The sequence below is a fragment of the Hyla sarda genome, chromosome 1 (assembly GCF_029499605.1).
Source record: "Hyla sarda isolate aHylSar1 chromosome 1, aHylSar1.hap1, whole genome shotgun sequence".
In the NCBI taxonomy this organism is placed as follows: Eukaryota; Metazoa; Chordata; class Amphibia; order Anura; family Hylidae; genus Hyla; species Hyla sarda.
In genome coordinates this window covers 221,197,453-221,215,575 of record NC_079189.1, presented here as the reverse complement: position 1 = coordinate 221,215,575, position 18,123 = coordinate 221,197,453, and the positions used below count along the sequence as shown (strand labels likewise).

Genomic DNA, 18,123 nt, shown 5'->3' with positions numbered 1-18,123 from the left:
TTTTTTTAATGGTACCCTACAAAATGTTATTAAAAATGGTATCTCCATCACATTTTTAGTCCAAAAGAGAATAAAAACTGCCTGAAAAAACGCCAAAGTTAAAACCCACATGACGTTTTTCTTGGCTTTATTTTACTCCCATAGACTTCTATGGGAGAAAAACGCCACAATTTCAGGCAAAAAAACTCCAGTGGCTCAGCATGCTTTTTGGGAAGGCGGCCGGCAGATGGGCTGCTGATAGAATACTTTTCACACATAGCGATGTGGCGGCATATCATTATAAATGCACTGGGGGGGGGGGTATATCCTTATAAATGCGTTGCGGGGGTCATATCTTTTTAAATGCGCTGCAAGGGGCATATTATAGATGCACTGTGGGGTCATATCTTTATAAATACACTGCAGGGGGCATATTATAAATGTGCTGGGGGGGCTATATATATAGCGCTATATGTATGCCCCCCTATATATAGCACTATACATCTTGCCCCCCACAGCGTTTTTAATATACATATGCCCCTGCTGCGCACTCACAATCTTCATTTTAAAAACCCCGCAGGGAGCTCTGAATGGCTTCTCGGTACCGGCCATTCAGGGCTCCCGGCGGGGGAATTTTAAATTGAAAGTAAAAACACTCTATACATCGCAGGGGAGCGGAGTATGCCACCCGCTCCCCTGCTTAATAACTTCTGATCGCATTGGGTCTCAGAAGTGAGACCCCATATGATCAATCCCTCAGCCCCTGTACTACTACCCCCAACATGGAACAGACTCTGTCCCATGATGGGGGTAGTAGTACAAGCACTAATGTAGTCTCCCCAGACTCCCACAGCCGGGGGAACTACTACTCCCATCATGGAAACAAGTCTGTTCCATGATGGGAGTAGTAGTAGTTCATCAGTCTGCTGATGTCACCTCTTATGAGTATGCTGAGAAGTAATAATGGTTCCAAAACGGATATTATAAACTGGATGCAAACGGATGACATTAAAGGCTCATCTGTCTGCCATAGACTTCAATGTTAAATTTATAATATCCGTTTCTATTTCGTTATTTTTGACATGAGAAAAAATACTGCATGCAAAGTCTTTTCCCCTGTCAAAAAAAAGGATTGTAAAAATATCCCATGGGATTATTTTACAGCCGTTTGCCACCCGTTTGAAAAATTATCAAATGGATTGATAACGGGAATTTTTTTACGGGGGCAGACAGCCGTGTGAATGAGCCCTAAAACCTATATGGGGGAGGCAGCACAATAGAAAAATATATATGGTGCTTTTTTCTTGTGTGAAGTCTCTATAATCCAGTCAGAATATAGACCCAGAGTTGTAATACTTACGGCAGCAGCAGTCCTGTGAGCTCCCTTCTACTTACTGTAGATGGAAAATGTGGCAAGATGGCGCCAGGGCTGGACTGGGGATAAGAAACAGCCCTGGAATTAGCTCCTTACCAACCCCACAGGTCAAAAGGCGCAGCCATATCATACATGACAGAAGGCTGGTAAATCAAATATCAGACTTTCACTACACAGGTTCTAAGCACTGCAGCCTGTGAGGGAAGCCTGGCATTTCATTTGTCAGGCTTCCATTCCGTCATGTTGCCGACTTGAAGCTGTGCCCTGCCTGCCATCCAGGCCATCCAGCAAAAACTTTACAGTCTTGCAGCCAGGGGTGTAACTAGTGTCACATGGGCCCAAGGGAAAAATTTCCAACTTCAACCTCCTCTATACAATCTCCCAATCTATAGTCCTCCAATAGTAACAACACTAACATCCCCCACCCCATTGGTGTCCTGCACAATAATACTAAGTTCCTCATTATGTATTCCACAGCCAATTAGGTAGATCAGCCTCTCCCCCAGTATGCAGGTAGTCCCCTCAGATTAGAACCCCACCCAAAGTAGACAGGTCCCTACTGGTCAGCATCTCGAAACAAAATGAAATATGTGCACAGGTGCACACTGCTGGTTTTGTGTTTTACCAGTAAGAGACAAACAATACTGCCACACCATTACAACTATTACTACTGACTAATATCGCTATGTTGTTACTAAATAAAATTGACTATACAAAAGACCAATATTCCCACATAGTTTTACCAAATAGAGAAAGATACAAGCTGCACACAGGATCTGTATACCAAATAAGTGATTACATACAGAATCATATAGAGGTAGACACCAGCTGTACACAGGATCTGTATGTTATATAAGTGATTATATACAGTACAGGGCTATCTAGAGGTATGTACAAGCTGCACACAGGATCTATATACCATATAAGTGATTATAGGGACTCACAGGTGATGTCTTTTCTGATCAGCGTCATCCTCTTCCTTTTCTTCTCCATCCAGATGTGATCGCCATGACGGCTTCTTCCAGCCAAAACTCATCTCCAGGACAAACATGTTAGACTCCACATTTTTCCAGTGCCCTCCCCACCTCTACATAATCTCCCCATCTATAGCCGTGAATTGTTATAATGTCCCTCTTGGTGTCCCGTTCAGTGAAAGAGCTAGTAGCTAGCTAGCTAGGTAGTTAGCCAGGTATGTAGGTAGGTAGTTATGTAGATAGGTAGTTAGATAGGCAGGTATGTAGATAGGTAGCCAGGTATGTAGTTAGGTAGCTAGGAAGTTATGTATGTACTGTAAATAGGTTGTTACGCAGTCAGGTACGTAGGTAGGCAGCCAGTAAGTTAGATAGATAGTTAAATAGCCTAGTATGTAGGTAGATAGTTAAGTAGGCGGGTAGTCCCCTCAGATTAGACAGTTATCCATAACCCAACATTGGTGTGTTTCTTATCCTCTGATTTGGCCCAGGAGAAGCTGTCTCCACCTTGGACTGAGTATAGGCTAATGGTGCCCTGGTGTCACGAATTGACAGGTGTATCTTGCAACCCCGTGTCACCAGACATCCACAAGGATACCAAAGTTGTGAGGAGAGCGGCAGCGTTATGCTGGAGGACAGATCATATCGCTCCCATCTCAGAGAGTAGACTTGCCGTTGCTGAGTATTGTTCGGGAACAGTTTCTGCTCTATAGAGCTGAGAAGCATCAGAATCAAGGCCTGCGGAGTAATGCCAAGGTAGATTTGTTTATTGCTCCCACATACCACAAGATGGCAGAGGTCCATTTAGCAGTGAAAATGGCAGGGGAAATCTAGACATTTTTTGTACCATATTCTATAGTCTCCACCTATGTCTCTGAGCTCTAGAGGCAGTACTTTTGCTCTGAAATACATTGTCAGGTGTGAGACCATATATAGACAGGGTTGTGTTTTCCCAAATCCTGTCCAATCAGCTAAATTTACCACAGATGACTCAAATCAAGATGTAAAAACATTTTAGAGATGGTCAAGAGAAATGGGAGCCCCAGGAAGTGGGTAATTCTTCCTATTAGGTAGATACCCCCTGTGATTAATTGAGAGAAGACGTCACAGGACGAAACTGCACTATAATCACTTATACGCACAGCTGGTATCTTCCATTTTATGGTCACTGTATATCTGTGGGAATATTGGTCTTGCATGTATGAATATAGTCGCCAATTGGTTGTTGGTCACATTTGTTGTTGTTTTTATTATTTTTCTGTCAATGAAGTGTTGTGAGCACTGGATTTTTAACCTGTTGGGGAAGAAGGGCGTATGCATACGCCCTTGCGTTTTGGTACTTAAGGACGAAGGGCGTATACATACGCCCGTGGGAATTTCGGTCCCCGCCGCGTGCCGGGCGGGGACAGGACCGGGTTGACTGCTGATATCTATCAGCAGGCACCCCGTGCAAATGCCCAGGGGGGTCATTAAACCCCCCCATGTCGGCGATTGGCGCAAATCGCAAGTGAATTCACACTTGCGATTTGCGCAGATTCCGGGTCATTACGGGTCTATGGTGACCTGGTGACCCGGAATATAAGGACGATCGCGGTTGTCTAAGACAATTACGATCCCCCTGAAGGCATAGGAGTGAGGTGGCAGGGGTGCCACCCCTCCTATCCCTGCTATTGGTAGTCTAGACGCGACCACCAATAGCAGATCGGGGGCGGAGGGGTTTACTTTCGTTTTCCCCGTCCTGCCCACCCACAATAGGCGGGGCAGGACGGGGAAACGACGGGGACCGAACGCTGAAGGTCCACTTACCCCTCCGGAGGCTGCAGGCGACGGTGATCGGCGGGCGGCAACGAAGATCGGCGCGGGCGGCGTGCGGCAGAAGAAAACGGCTCCCTGGATCCTACGGAAGCCGGTAAGTTGCCTAGCAACATCTGGAGGGCTACAGTCTGAGACTGTAGCCCTCCAGATGTTGCAAAACTACAACTCCCAGCATGCCCAGACAGCTGTTTGCTGTTTGGGCATGCTGGAATATGTAGTTTTGCAACAGCTGGAGGCCTGCAGTTTGAGACCACTATATAGTTGTCTCTAAACTGTATCCCTCCAGATCTTGCAAAACTACAACTCCTAGCATGCTCAAACAGCTCTTTGCTGTCTGGATATGCTGGGATTTGTAGTTTTGCAACATCTGGAGGGTCACAGTTTGGAAATCACTGTGCAGTGGTCTATAAACTGTAGCCCTCCAGATGTTGCAAACCTGCAAATCCCAGCATGCTCAAACAGCAAACAGCTGTCTCACCATGCTGGGAGTTGTAGTTGCGTAACCTCCAGCTGTTGCATAACTACATCTCCCAGCATGCCCTTCGGCGATTAGTACATGCTGGGAGTTGTAGTTTTGCAACAGCTAGAGGCACACTGGTTGGAAAATTCTGAGTTAGGTAACAGAACCTAACTGAAGGTTTTCCAACCAGTGTGCCTCAAGCTGTTGCAAAAGTACAACTCCGAGCATGCACGGTATGTCAGTACATGCTGGGAGTTGTAGTTTTGCAACAGCTGGAGGCACACTGGTTGGAAAACCTTCAGTAAGGTTCTGTTACCTAACAGTATTTTCCAACCAGTGTGCCTCCAGCTGTTGCAAAACTACAACTCCCAGCATGTACTGACATACTGTGCATGCTGGGAGTTGTACTTTTGCAACAGCTGGAGGCACACTTGTTGGAAAACCTTCAGTTAGGTTCTGTTACCTAACTCAGTATTTTCCAAACTGAAGGTTTTCCAACCAGTGTGCCTCCAGCTGTTGCAAAAGTACAACTCCCAGCATGCACTGTCAGTGCATGCTGGGAGTTGTAGTTTTGAAACAGCTTGAGGTTTGTCCCCCCATGTGAACGTACAGGGTACATTCACACGGGCAGGTTTACAGTCAGTTTCCTGCTTCAAGTTTGGCCTGCGGCAAATTTTTCGCCGCAGCTCAAACTCCTAGCGGGAAACACACCGTAACACGCCAGTGCGAATGTACCCTAAAAACACTACACTAACACATAATAAAGAGTAAAACACTACATATACACCCCCTTACACTGTCCCCCCCAATAAAAATGAAAAACGTATTGTACGGCAGTGTTTCCAAAACGGAGCCTCCAGCTGTTGCAAAACAACAACTCCCAGCATTTCTGGACAGCCATTGACTGTCCAGGCATGCTAGGAGTTAAGCAACAGCTGGAGGCACCCTGTTTGGGAATTACTGGCGTAGAATACCCCTATGTCCACCCCTATGCAATTCCTAATTTAGTCCTCAAATGCGCATGGTGCTCTCTCACTTCAGAGCCCTGTCGTATTTCAAGGAAACAGTTTAGGGCCACATATGGGGTATTTCCGTAATCGGGAGAAATTGTACTACAAATTTTGGGGGCTTTTTCTCCTTTTACCCCTTATGAAAAGGAAAAGTCGGGGGTTACACCAGCCTGTTAGTGTAAAAAAAAAATGTTTACACTAACATGCTGGTGTTGCCCCATACTTTTTATTTTCACAAGCAGTAAAAGGAAAAAAAGACCCCCAAAATTAGTAACGCAATTTCTCCTGAGTACGGAAATACCCCATATGTGGACGTTAAACGCTCTGCGGATGCACAACAAGGCTCAGGAGTGAGAGTGCACTATGTACATTTGAGGCCTAAATTGGTGATTTGCACAGGGGTGGCTGATTTTACAGCGGTTCTGACATAAACGCAAAAACATAAATACCCACATGTGTCGTCAAACCCACAAAAGTCGTCAAACACCTGCGTGGTGTTAAGGCTCACTGGACCCCTTGTTACGTGCCTTGAGGGGTGTAGTTTCCAAAATGGTATGTCATGTGGGGTTTTCTGCTGTTCGGGCACCATAGAGACTTCCTAAATGTGACATGCCCCCCCAAAAACCATTTCAGCAAAATTCACTCCAAAATCCCATTGTTGCTCCTTCCCTTCTGAGCCCTCTACTGCGCCCTCCGAACACTTGACATACACATATGAGGTATTTCCTTACTCGAGAGAAATTGGGTTACACATTTTTGGAGGCTTTGTCTCCAATTACCACTTGTAAAAATTCAAAAACTGGGTCTACAAGAACATGCGAGTGTAAAAAATGAAGATTTTTAATTTTCTCCTTCACTTTGCTGCTATTCCTGTGAAACACCTAAAGGGTAAACAAACTTACTGAATGTCATTTTGGATACTTTGAGGGGTGCAGTTTTTATAATTGGGTCATTTGTGGGGTATTTCTAATATAAAGGCCCTTCAAATCCACTTCAAACCTGAACTGGTCCCTGAATTCTGATTTTGAAAATTTTGTGAAACATTGGAAAATTGCTGCTGAACTTTGAAGCCTTCTGATGTCTTCCAAAAGTAAAAACATGTCAATTTATGATGCAAATATAAAGTAGACATATTGTATTTGTGAATCAATATATCATTTATTTGGAATGTCTATTTTCCTTACAAGCAGAGAGCTTCAAAGTTAGAGAAATGCAAAATTTTCTAATTTTTCATCAAATTTTTGAATTTTTCAACATAAATGATGCAAGTATCGACAAAAATTTACCACTAACATAAAGTAGAATATGTCATGAAAAAACAATCTTGGAATCAAATTTATAAGTAAAAGCATCCCAGAGTTATTAATGCTTAAAGTGACAGTGGTCAGATTTGCAAAAAATGCTCCCGTCCTTAGGGTTATAATGGGCTCCGTCCCCAAGTGGTTAAAGAAAGGACTGCAATTTTGTACATAAGAAGCAGAATTATTTGTATATCTTGTATATGGTATTTTTCAGCAGGTTTCTGCTCTGCAGGCTTCAGCTCTAATCTGCTATTTCTCCCAGAGCTGGTGGGTATACCTCCTTCCGCCCTCCATAGACTTGTCTTGCAGACACAGGACAAAGCTGAGCTGATTTTCAGAAAAGATGACTTGAGCAGAAAGAGGGGGAGAGAGAGAGAGAGAGAGAGAGGGAATAAAAGTGGTTATGTAATGTGCCCTACGGGCAATATGTGGTGTCACAGAGCAGAACACCTTTACTACTTGAGCTCTGTTCAGATAGTTGTTCTCCCCAGGGTGCAGTTCTTTCAGTAAACTGTGACTGGCTTCTCACTAAGTTGCAGTGTAACCTTGTCTCTAGTACCGAACTGTCAATTCTGTATTGTGATACTGCAATTTAAAGTGGTTATCCAAATCCATGCATTTGAGATTTTTTTTTATACCACAGTGTTTATACCACACTCCTGGCGTCAGGAATTGATATGACAATATGGGATGAAGATGAAACTATCAGGGCCCTCGGAAAAGCTGGCACAGGATACGGAGCTCTATACTTTGCAGCTTGTATGATATGAGCATGAAGAAAAGAGATGAGTACAAGATAGCCACAGTCAGAGACACTCACACTTTTTTTTTCGCCTTTGAAGTGGGAGGCTAAAGTGGATATTTATAGAGAAACTATGCAGTCAGCTTGTTACGGCTTTTCAGTAGCAAACACCAGCCGAATGGGATGGCCACTCTCTGCTCCACGCTGGGTAAACTCTCCACACGTTTTGCCAGTGTTACCCCTTCAAGAGGCAGCAGCATCTTCACCTTGGAGTATATGATGACTAAGTTTTTACTTCCAGTGTGCTAACTTGACATATATCGTCACCAAAGGTATGTTCACAACCACCTGAACAACCAGGTTGATGCATACCTGAGCTGTGGCCTTTCTCTGGCAGACACCATCAGCCCAGATCCCACAGACTTCTGGATACAAGATTGGACCATTGTCCAGAACTGTTCCAGTTTGCTATGGGTGTTCTGTCTTGTCCACACTCCAGTCTAGCATCTTCGGTTCTTCTGAACCTCGCTGCTCTTATCCCCAATTCACTCTCGCACCAACTATCATGTCCTGGTTCCTTGCTGTTTCTTCATGTTGAATGTGGTCTGTTACTATCTTTCACTGCTGAATGTGTCTCTCAAAGTAAAAAAGCTTGAGGACTGCTTCTCAAGCCTTGCTTACTTAAAGAACTTAGTACCGCAGACACTACGAAAGCATCAGCCAGTAAACCTGTTCACTGTCAGAGCATTATTCTGTAGAATGGTTCTAGTGCACCACTCAGTGGTTACATTAGAAAACAAACAAAATAGCTTTTAAACTACTGACTTTGTTTCTTTGTTTTCTTTCCTGTTTATTAATTGTTACATTCTAATGTATTTTGTTTCCACCGTGAGCCCTTACTGTTTTATATATTTGGGGAAGGGTCAGCAGCAAGTCTTCCAGTGTTTTTATTATCTTCTTTAACCTCTTGGGGATGCAGGGTGTATGCATATGCCCTGCATCCCTGATCGTTAAGGACCCAAGGCGTACGCCCAGGGGAATTCCCCGGCACACGGTGGGGACCAGACCGGGATGCCTGCTGAAATAATTCAGCAGGCATCCCGTGCCAACACCTGGGGGGGTGGTGGTCCTGAGACACCCCCCCTCATGTCGGCGTTCACCGCAAATCGCTGATCAATTCATATCGGCGATCTGTGGCGATTCCGGGTCATACGGATCTCCGGTGACCCGGAAAGTAAGGGGGATCGGGGCTCTCCAAGACAGGCACGATACTCCTGAAGGGATAGGAGTGAGGTGGCAGGCGTGCCACCCTTCCTATCTCTGCTATTGGTTGTGGGGAACTCTCCTGGAAGCGGCGGCGGTGGTCCCTTACCGTCTCTTAAGGGGGCGGGCGGCGATCCTCTCCCTGGTGCGGCGGGCGACGATACTCCTCTCGCAATGCTGCTGGTAAATTGTTGCCTAGCAACATCTGGAGGGCCACAGTTTGGAGACCACTATACAGTAGTCTCTAAACTGTAGCCCTCCAGATGTTGCAAAACTACAACTCCCAGCATGCCCAGACAGCTGTTTGCCCCCCCCCCCCCCCACAATGTGAATGTACAGGGTACATTCACATGGGCGGGGGTTTACAGTGAGTTTCCTGCTTCAGGTTTGAGCTGCGGCAAATTTTCCACCGCAGATCAAACTCCTAGCTGGAGACTCACCGTAATCCCCCGCCAGTGCAAATGTACTCTAAAAACACTACACTACACTACACAAAATAAAGGGTAAAACACTACATATACACACCCTTTCACTGTCCCCCCCCCCCCCTAATAAAAATGAAAAGTGTCTTGTATGGCACTGTTTCCAAGATGGAGCCTCCAGCTGTTGCAAAACTCCCAGCATTGCCGGACAGCCACTGACTGTCCAGGCATGCTGGGAGTTTAGCAACAGCTGGAGGCATCCTGTTTGGGAATCACTGGGGTAGAATATTTTTGGTAGCGGAGGCAATTGTAAGACCCTATTCACACGGCAAAATTTCAGCTCATCTGCCCCAATTCCGCTTCGGCTTTTGAGGATTTTGTGCTGAATTGGTGCAGTATCCAAGCGGAAATTCTGCAGAAGTGTGAATGGTAGTGTGGACTCCATAGAAGTGTATTAAGCTTTAATTTTAGGATGAATTCAAACATTTGGAACACAATTTCTCCTGAGTACGGAAATACCCCATATGGGGATGTAAAATGCTCTGCGGGTGCACAACATGGCTCAGGAGTGAGAGCGCACCATGTACATTTGAGGCCTAAATTGATTTTACAGCGGTTCTGACATAAACGCCAAAAAAAAAAATACCCACGCGTGACCCCATTTTGGAAACTACACCACTCATGAAACGTAACAAGGGGTATAGAGCACCTTAACACCCCAGAGGTGTTGGACAATTTTTTGTTAAAGTTGGATGGGAAAATAAAAAAATATGTTTTCACTAAAATGCTGGTGTTACCCTAAATTTTTCATTTTCACAAGGGAAAATAGGAAAAAATTCCCCCAGAATTTGTAGCCCCATTTCTTCTGAGAAAGAACATACCCCATGTGTGGATGTAAAGGTCTCTCCTGGCGAACTACAATGCTCAGACGAGAAGGAGCCCCATTGAGCTTTTGGAGAGAAAATTTGTCTGGAATTGAAGGCCACGTGTGTTTACAAAGCCCCCATAGTGCCAGAACAATGGATTCCCCCACATGTGAGCCCATTTTGTAAACTACACCCCTCATGTAAGGGGTACATCAGGGGTACAGTGAGCATTTACGCCCCACAGGTGTCTGACAAATTTTTGGAACAGTGGTCCATGAAAATGAAAAATGTAATTTTCATTTGAACAGCCCAATGTTCCAAAAATCTGTCAAATGCCAGTGGGGTGTAAATGCTCACTGCATCCCTTATTAAATTCTGTGAGGGGTGTAGTTTCCAAAATGAGGTCACATGTGGGAGGGTCCACTGTTCTGGCATCACGGGGGCTTTGTAAATGCACAAGGTCCCCAACTTCCATTCCAAATAAATTCTCTCTCCAAAAGCTCAATGGCGCTCTCTTCTGAGCATTGTAGTTCATCCGCAGAGCACTTTACATCCACACATGGGGTATTTCTATACTTCTAATACTTCTTGTAAAAATGTAAAATTTGGGGGGAAACCAGCATTTTAGTGAAAAAAAAATTTTCATTTACACATCCAAATTTAACGAAAAGTCGTCAAACACCTGTGGGGTGTTAAGGCTCACTGTACCCGTTGTTACGTTCCTTGAGGGGTTTAGTTTCCAAAATAGTATGCCCTGTGCTTTTTTTTTTTTTTTTTTTTGCTGTTCTGGCACTATAGGGGCTTCCTAAATCTGACATGCCCCCCAAAAACCATTTCAGCTAAATTTGCTTTCCAAAAGCCAAATGTGGCTCCTTCTATTCTGAGCATTGTAGTGCGTCGCAGATCACTTTACATCCACATATGAGGTATTTCCTTACTCGAGAGAAATTGGGTTACAAATTTTGGGGGGGATTTCTCTCCTTTTCCCCCTTGTAAAAATGGCTCTAAAAGAACATGCAAGTGTAAAAAATGAAGATTTTAAATTTTCTCCTTCACTTTGCTGCTATTCCTGTGAAACACTTAAAGGGTTAACAAACTTTCTGAAAGTCATTTTGAATACTTTGAGGGGTGCAGTTTTTATAATGGGGTCATTTATGGGGTATTTCTCACAGAAAGGCCACTCAAATCAACTTCAAACTTAACTGGTCCCTGAAAAATTCAGATTTTTAATTTTTCGTGAAAATTTTGAAAGTTGCTGCTATACTTTGAAGCCCTCTAATGTCTTCAAAAAGTAAAAACATGTCAACTTTGTGATGTCAACATAAAGTAGACATATTGTATTTGTGAATCAATATATAATTTATTTGGAATGTCCATTTTCCTTACACGCAGAAAGTTTCAAAGTTAGAAAAGTGAAGAATTTTCAAAATTTTCATGAAATTACATGAATGACAAAAAATTACCACTATGTAAAAGTAAAATATTTCACGAAAAAACTATCTCAGAATAAGAATAAAAGGTAAAAGCATCTCAGAGTTATTAATGCGTAAAATAACAGTGGTCAGAATTGCAAAAAATCCTTAAAGGGGTACTCCGCCCCTAGACATCTTATCCCCTATAAGGATAGGGGATAAGATATCAGATCGTCGGGGTCCCGCTGCTGGGGACCCGGGGATCGCTGCTGCAGCACCCCGCTATCATTACTGTGCAGAGAGAGATCGCTCTGCACGTAATGACGGGCAATACAGGGGCCGGAGCATAGTTACGTCACAGCTCCGCCCCTCGTGATGTCACGGCCCACCCCCGTCAATACAAGTCTATGGGAGGGGGTGTGGTGGTCGTCACGCCCCCTGCCATAGACTTGCATTAAGGAGACGGGCCGTGATGTCATGAGGGGCGGAGCCATGACGTCACGCTGCTCCGGCCCCTGTATCGCCCGTCATTACGCACAGAGCAAACTTGCTCTGTGCAGTAATGATGGCGGGGTGCCGCAGCGGCGTTCCCCGGGGTCCCTAGCAGCGGGACCGCGGCGATCTAACATCTTATCCCCTATCCTTTGGATAGGGGATAAGATGCCAGGGGTGGAGTACCCCTTTAAGACAAAGAGTCCTTAAGGTGAAAATGGGAGTCCCTAAGGTGTTAATGCCATGCATTATGGGGTATAAATACCATGTTGTCTTTTTTCTATGGGTTGTAATATTTGTGCTACATGCTTAACATGGACAGGGATAATTTTTGAAGCTTTTCAGTATGTGATGCTGTAAGTTTTGTGGTTACAGCAGCATGTATGTAAGTTCACAATACTCAAGCTGAGGCCAATGCACACTACATATATTCTGCACAGAAATGTTTCTGCTTGCAGCAGAATCCCATTGTTCTTCCCCATTTACCCAGCTGGATAAAATCTAAGTACCCAATCTCTAGGCCATGAAAAGCATGACACTGGATATTTGTACTGTACCCACATCCCAAATTCCTTCAGCTGCCTCACAAGATCTGACATTGTATTGTATTCAAAGAAGCACTCAGATTGTTTTTGCTCAAGGAACCCTATACAGGTAGTGCAATAAAAATAGGGCTGGGGTATTGGAAAAAAAAATCATACAGTCCAGGTTTCCCGCAGCTCCTGTTCTGCTCCGACCCATTCCCCAGGTCAATCACTGATTGAGACAGGACACCACTGTGGCCAAGCATTGGCTGAGCTGGTAGGTCCTGCACCAAGTGCTTGTCTTGGAAGTAGGAAGAAGAGAGAAGATCGGGGACAGGGCAGAGGTGAACAGGAGCTGCAGGGAACCTGGGGCTATGTAAGTACATTTATTTATTTTTTTGCTGAATTCTATTGGAATAAGAGCTGTGTTATGACTGTGATTTTATGGCTGTAGAGGGTAGTGAGTCCTGTGCATCTTTGTTTATCCCCCCTGATATCTGATGAAGTTCCATTTACGGATCGAAACGTCATTTAAATAATCTGTTGGATTGATAAATTTGCAGAATAAAACTAGACATTCTCAATTGCATTTGAGTGCCAAATTTAATTCTACTTTGAATGAAGGATTGGGACCCTATATGAGCACCATAATTTGAAAGAGAGTGCCAAATACCGTTCACATTGTATTGTTATGGCTATAATATAAAGTGAATAGCCACTTATGGATTCATCCATATAAAACTGAATAGCAAATTTGCATGATAAGATTTTCTTTGGCAAAAAAAATAAAAAAATAAATAAAGATAAAAAGCATCCGATAAAAAAGTTTGAAATGCAATAAACTGGTCAAAAAATAGACCAAATGGTAGAAAAGATGACTGAAACACAAAGCGTAAAAACAGTATACCCTATGTGCTCCCTCCAGCATGGTGGAAGTCATACCCCCACAGTACGGAATTTCCACCCCAGACTTGAATTCTGGTGCAGCAGCTTTCTATTGTCCTCAATGGGATTATGCTGCACAGTGCACACTGCAGAATTTCCGTGTAATTCTGTCCAAAACTGCACTGACTCCAATCTTCACATATCTGCATGGTCACAGCAAGGATTCATTCCAGTGGCATCTGGTGCACACAGAATCTCCCCCTGGAACATCTCTGGGCAAAAAAACTGTAGTGTGCATGGGTCCTAAGAATCCTCCAGATTTATCAAAGTGTATCATGCTGTTTCAAAAATATTTTGTTTTCTTAAACGGGCTATTTTAAATTTATAACAACTATTACATAGCTTAAAGGAGTTATCCAGGAAAAAACTTTTTTTTAATATATCAACTGGCTCCAGAAAGTTAAACAGATTTGTAAATTGCTTCTATTAAAAAATCTTAATCCTTTCAGTACTTATGAGCTTCTGAAGTTTAGGTTGTTCTTTTCTGTCTAAGTAATCTCTGATGACACATGTCTCGGGAACCGCCCAGTTAAGAAGAGGTTTGCTATGGGAATTTGCTTCTAAACTGGGCATTTCCCGAGACACGTGTCATCAGAGATTACTTAGACAGAAAAGAACAACCTTAACTTCAGAAGCTCATAAGTACTGAAAGGATTAAGATTTTTTTATAGAAGTAATTTACAAATCTGTTTAACTTTCTGGAACCAGTTGATATATATAAAAAAAAAAAAGTTTTTTCCTGGAATACCCCTTTAAACTATGCTTAAATGGGTACTCCACTTGCCAGTGTTCCGGCTGCGTTCAGAACATTTACATCTGAACGATGTGTGCGCACAGCGTCACAGTCAGTGTAGTACCCTTTTAAATCTTGTGTCAGAAGTGCTATCCCCCTCCCCACCCTGTTACTGTTACCTTTAGAATTTCTGCAATGCTTGCTGAACGGAATTGCGACAGAATTTCTGTATTCTCAGAACACAAAATTCCGCCAAAATTCAAGCCCCATTGACTTCAATGGTATTCCACCGCTGAATTCTGACTAGTCTCATATTTTTGCGGAATGCGGAAAGCAGAATATCCACTGCAGAATGGCCCACTACGGACATTCAGCTGTCTGAATGGGACTACAGAATCCCATTGAAATCAATAGGCAATAATTTACAGCAGAATTTGCAGTAGAATTCTTTCACGGAATTCCGCACAGAAATTCCACTGTGTGAACAGAGCCTTATGGTGAAAAGTGTTTAAATAAAAACTGTCTAAGGGTGCGTTCATACGCTATTTGTTCTTGCGGGTTTTCCGCTGCGTATTTGAAAGTGGGCGGGCTCCTCTCGGCTGTCCGCAGCAGATTTCCGGCGACAGAATTTATGCTGCGGAAAATCCACAGCAGTCCCTACTGACTTCAATGGGGTTGCGGCGGATTTTCCGCAGCGTAAATTCCTCTGTGGAAAATCTGCTGCGGACAGCCGAGAGGAGCCCGCCCCCTTTCAAACTCGCAGCGGAAAACCCTCAAAAACAAATAGCGTGTGAACGCACCCTAAAACTCTAAAACAGAATTCTGATGCAGTTTGACAATGTTTCATACAATACATACAAATAAACGCCTCAAAAAAAGACGCCTGGAAAAAAATATCTGCCCATCTGTACCCTGGCTTTCCTTGCTTTTTATGTGAAAAATAATAAATACAATTTATTAAAAATAAATAAATACCACTTTTGGTAGTGGCGGCATAGGTAAGCTTCATAAATGCAGCTACGCATGTAAGGCTGCTTTCACACTATAAAATTTACCGTTTTAAAGATCCGTTCAATGTTCCATAAAAAAAAAAAACTGAAAATCCCATTATGGTCTATTATAGTCAGACACTGATCTGAATAAGGGGGTGGCTACCCCGAAACGCGTAATCCTGTCTTGTATCGCTTTTTATTGCTTTTATTGGTTTTACCCTTATGCAATAAAATCCACAAGTTCTTACATCACTCCACTCCGGACTTGGTTTATTCCACCTACCTACGGAACCAGCAGCGCCAATTGGAGGTTCTTTTGCTCTTCCACTATTACCTGCTTTCTCCAGGAGACGGTTCTACCTCATCTGTTACCTCAGGCTCAGCAGCTGTTCCAGCTACTTTATAACCCCATATGTGGGTTGATATGCAAGTTTAACACTTGCTCCAAGGTGAGCAGCTACTACCTAAGAGGCCTGCAAGCCCCTCACCTTTCTCCTTTCCCTCTTCCCTATACCAACTAAACGGTATCACACGACGCGCCCCCTCCGGTCTCTTGTTTGCTTTTTCTCTCACACAGGCTCTCATTATAGTCTATGGGATTTTGACATTATCCATTTTAACCCGTTATAGCCCGTTATTAATAACGGGCTATAACGGGTTAAAATGAATAATGTAAAAATCCCATAGACTATAATGGGATATTCTAACAGTCATATGGGATTTTGTAACGGAAGTTTAACGGACGATTTTCAGTTTTTTTTATAACGGAACATTGAACGGATCTTTAAAACGGATACATTTTATAGCGTGAAAGCAGCCTAAGGCTATATTCATACTCTCCTTATCTCCATGTGCCGCCTTCTCAGTATAAGGCCGGGAATGTAAACACTGTACAGAGGGAGAGAGATGCACACAAGGGGGCAGTAGAGAGCTGTGACAAGGAGTGGAATCTGTGCACAGCCTCCCCTGATACTTTACCTATTCAGTAGAACACTGGAGATGGGCGGGTTGCAGCCTGCAGGCTTGGGGGGTCTCTATGGAAACAGTGAAGCATCCTAGCCCAACCAACGGCAGAGTGCAGGGCGGGGGCAGGAGGGTATACAGTACACAGCATAGTATCCTGGATGGGAGCACAGTACAGGTGATGTTCCCTCCTGCTCCTTATTATTTCTGATCATTGTGTTATCCTGCAGGAGATGGACAGGAGCTGTGTCCTATTTTAACCCTCTTGTTTTCTGCACTTGTTCCTCGCACTGGTTGTGGTAGGCGACATTCGCTTTTTATCTATGTCTGAGTTCACACTTTGCGCCGTTCAGTAGCAGATCTTTTATACATGTCAATGATATATATATATATATATATATATATATATATATATATATATATATAAAACTTTCATTTGTTTTCTTGAATGGCAGCATGTCTTATCTTTCTATGCAGCATTGAAAAAACACACATTTTTTTTAGGGTATGTTCACACATAGCATATACTATACGCATTTCATGCAACTAAATACTTAGCCTGTAATCAGCGAGTGGTAATATAGACTTGATATATTGGCATTGAAATCCCCAGCACAGCGAGCAGATGTTCCGATAACATACGCTGATAACATATGTGCGGATTTTACGCTGCGAATGTCACCTGTCCATTTCCTTCCGTGTGAACATATCCTTAAGGCTGTTTTTCCATTGACCCCAGAAGGGGACAATCCAGTGCTGAAAAATCACTTTTTACAAGTGCCATTGTGTTGTTTATTTATTTTTATTTATAGATTTAGGCCTTTTTAGGAAGATCCTCTAGTTTCTTTAAGAAAAATCACAACTGGCACACCCACAGCTCCCCCGCAAAAAAAAAGTCTGAACCCATGTGCAGAATCGTAAATTTAGGATGAAAAAAATGTAATTTAAGGGTGCATTCCCACGTGGCGTATTTTGCTGCGTATTTGCTGCGTATTTGGTGCTGCGTATTTTCCTTCCCATTGACTTCAACAGGGAAAATAAAATACGCAGCAGCAAATACGCAGCAAATACGCCGTGTGGGAACGTACCCTAGAAATAGAGAAATGTAAACATCCATCAACACAAAGAAGGAGCCCCTTATTTTATGTGTATACATCCTGTAATATACCTTGCTATTTACATGCGTGCAGGTAGACTGGCAGACAGTACAGCAACCTGTTGTTGTCCTGTGACCCCCCCACCTACTATCCATTCAGTACAAGAACACTGAAGATGGGCGGGTTCTCTATAGAAGCGAGGAAGCGTCTTGGCCAAGCTAAGAGCACACAATGGAGTGGGGGGTGGGGGGATATCGTGTGTCACCATCCATGGCATAGAGTCCTGTATCTGAGCTGGTGCCTCCAGCACCGGTGACATTCCTTTCTGTGCTCCTTATTAGAGATGAGCGAACTTACAGTAAATTCGATTCGTCACAAACTTCTCGGCTCGGCAGTTGATGACTGCCGAGCCGAGAAGTTTGTGACGAATCAAATTTACTGTAAGTTCGCTCATCTCTACTCCTTATTATATAGGAATTATATAGGTATTATTCATGATGGTTGTGCCCAGTAAAGCTGGCAAGAGATATGCTATCTTTCACCCCTCTGTTGTCGCAATGTACTTTAATCTTATACAGTGGTCCCTCAAGTTACAATATTAATTGGTTCCAGGACGACCATTGTATGTGGAAACCATTGTATGTTGAGTCCATAACTCTATGGAAACCTGGTAATTGGTTCTGAAGCCACCAAAACGTCATCCGAAAATAGGAAAAAGTGAGGATTTAAGAAAAATAAGTAGATAACTAATATAGATAAAG

At 43.4% G+C, this 18,123-nt stretch overlaps 1 protein-coding gene across 2 annotated transcripts in view; it reads left to right on the top strand.

Moving 5' to 3' along the window:
• Nucleotides 1-16,368: 16,368 nt before the first annotated feature.
• CCDC158 (coiled-coil domain containing 158) overlaps nucleotides 16,369-18,123 on the top strand; it is a 67,792-nt gene continuing 66,037 nt past the window's right edge. For both annotated transcript variants that reach the window (XM_056551915.1, XM_056551913.1), the window contains exon 1: nucleotides 16,369-16,443. The gene's annotated coding sequence lies outside the window, so the exon portion shown is untranslated. The remainder of the gene's footprint in view (nucleotides 16,444-18,123) is intronic.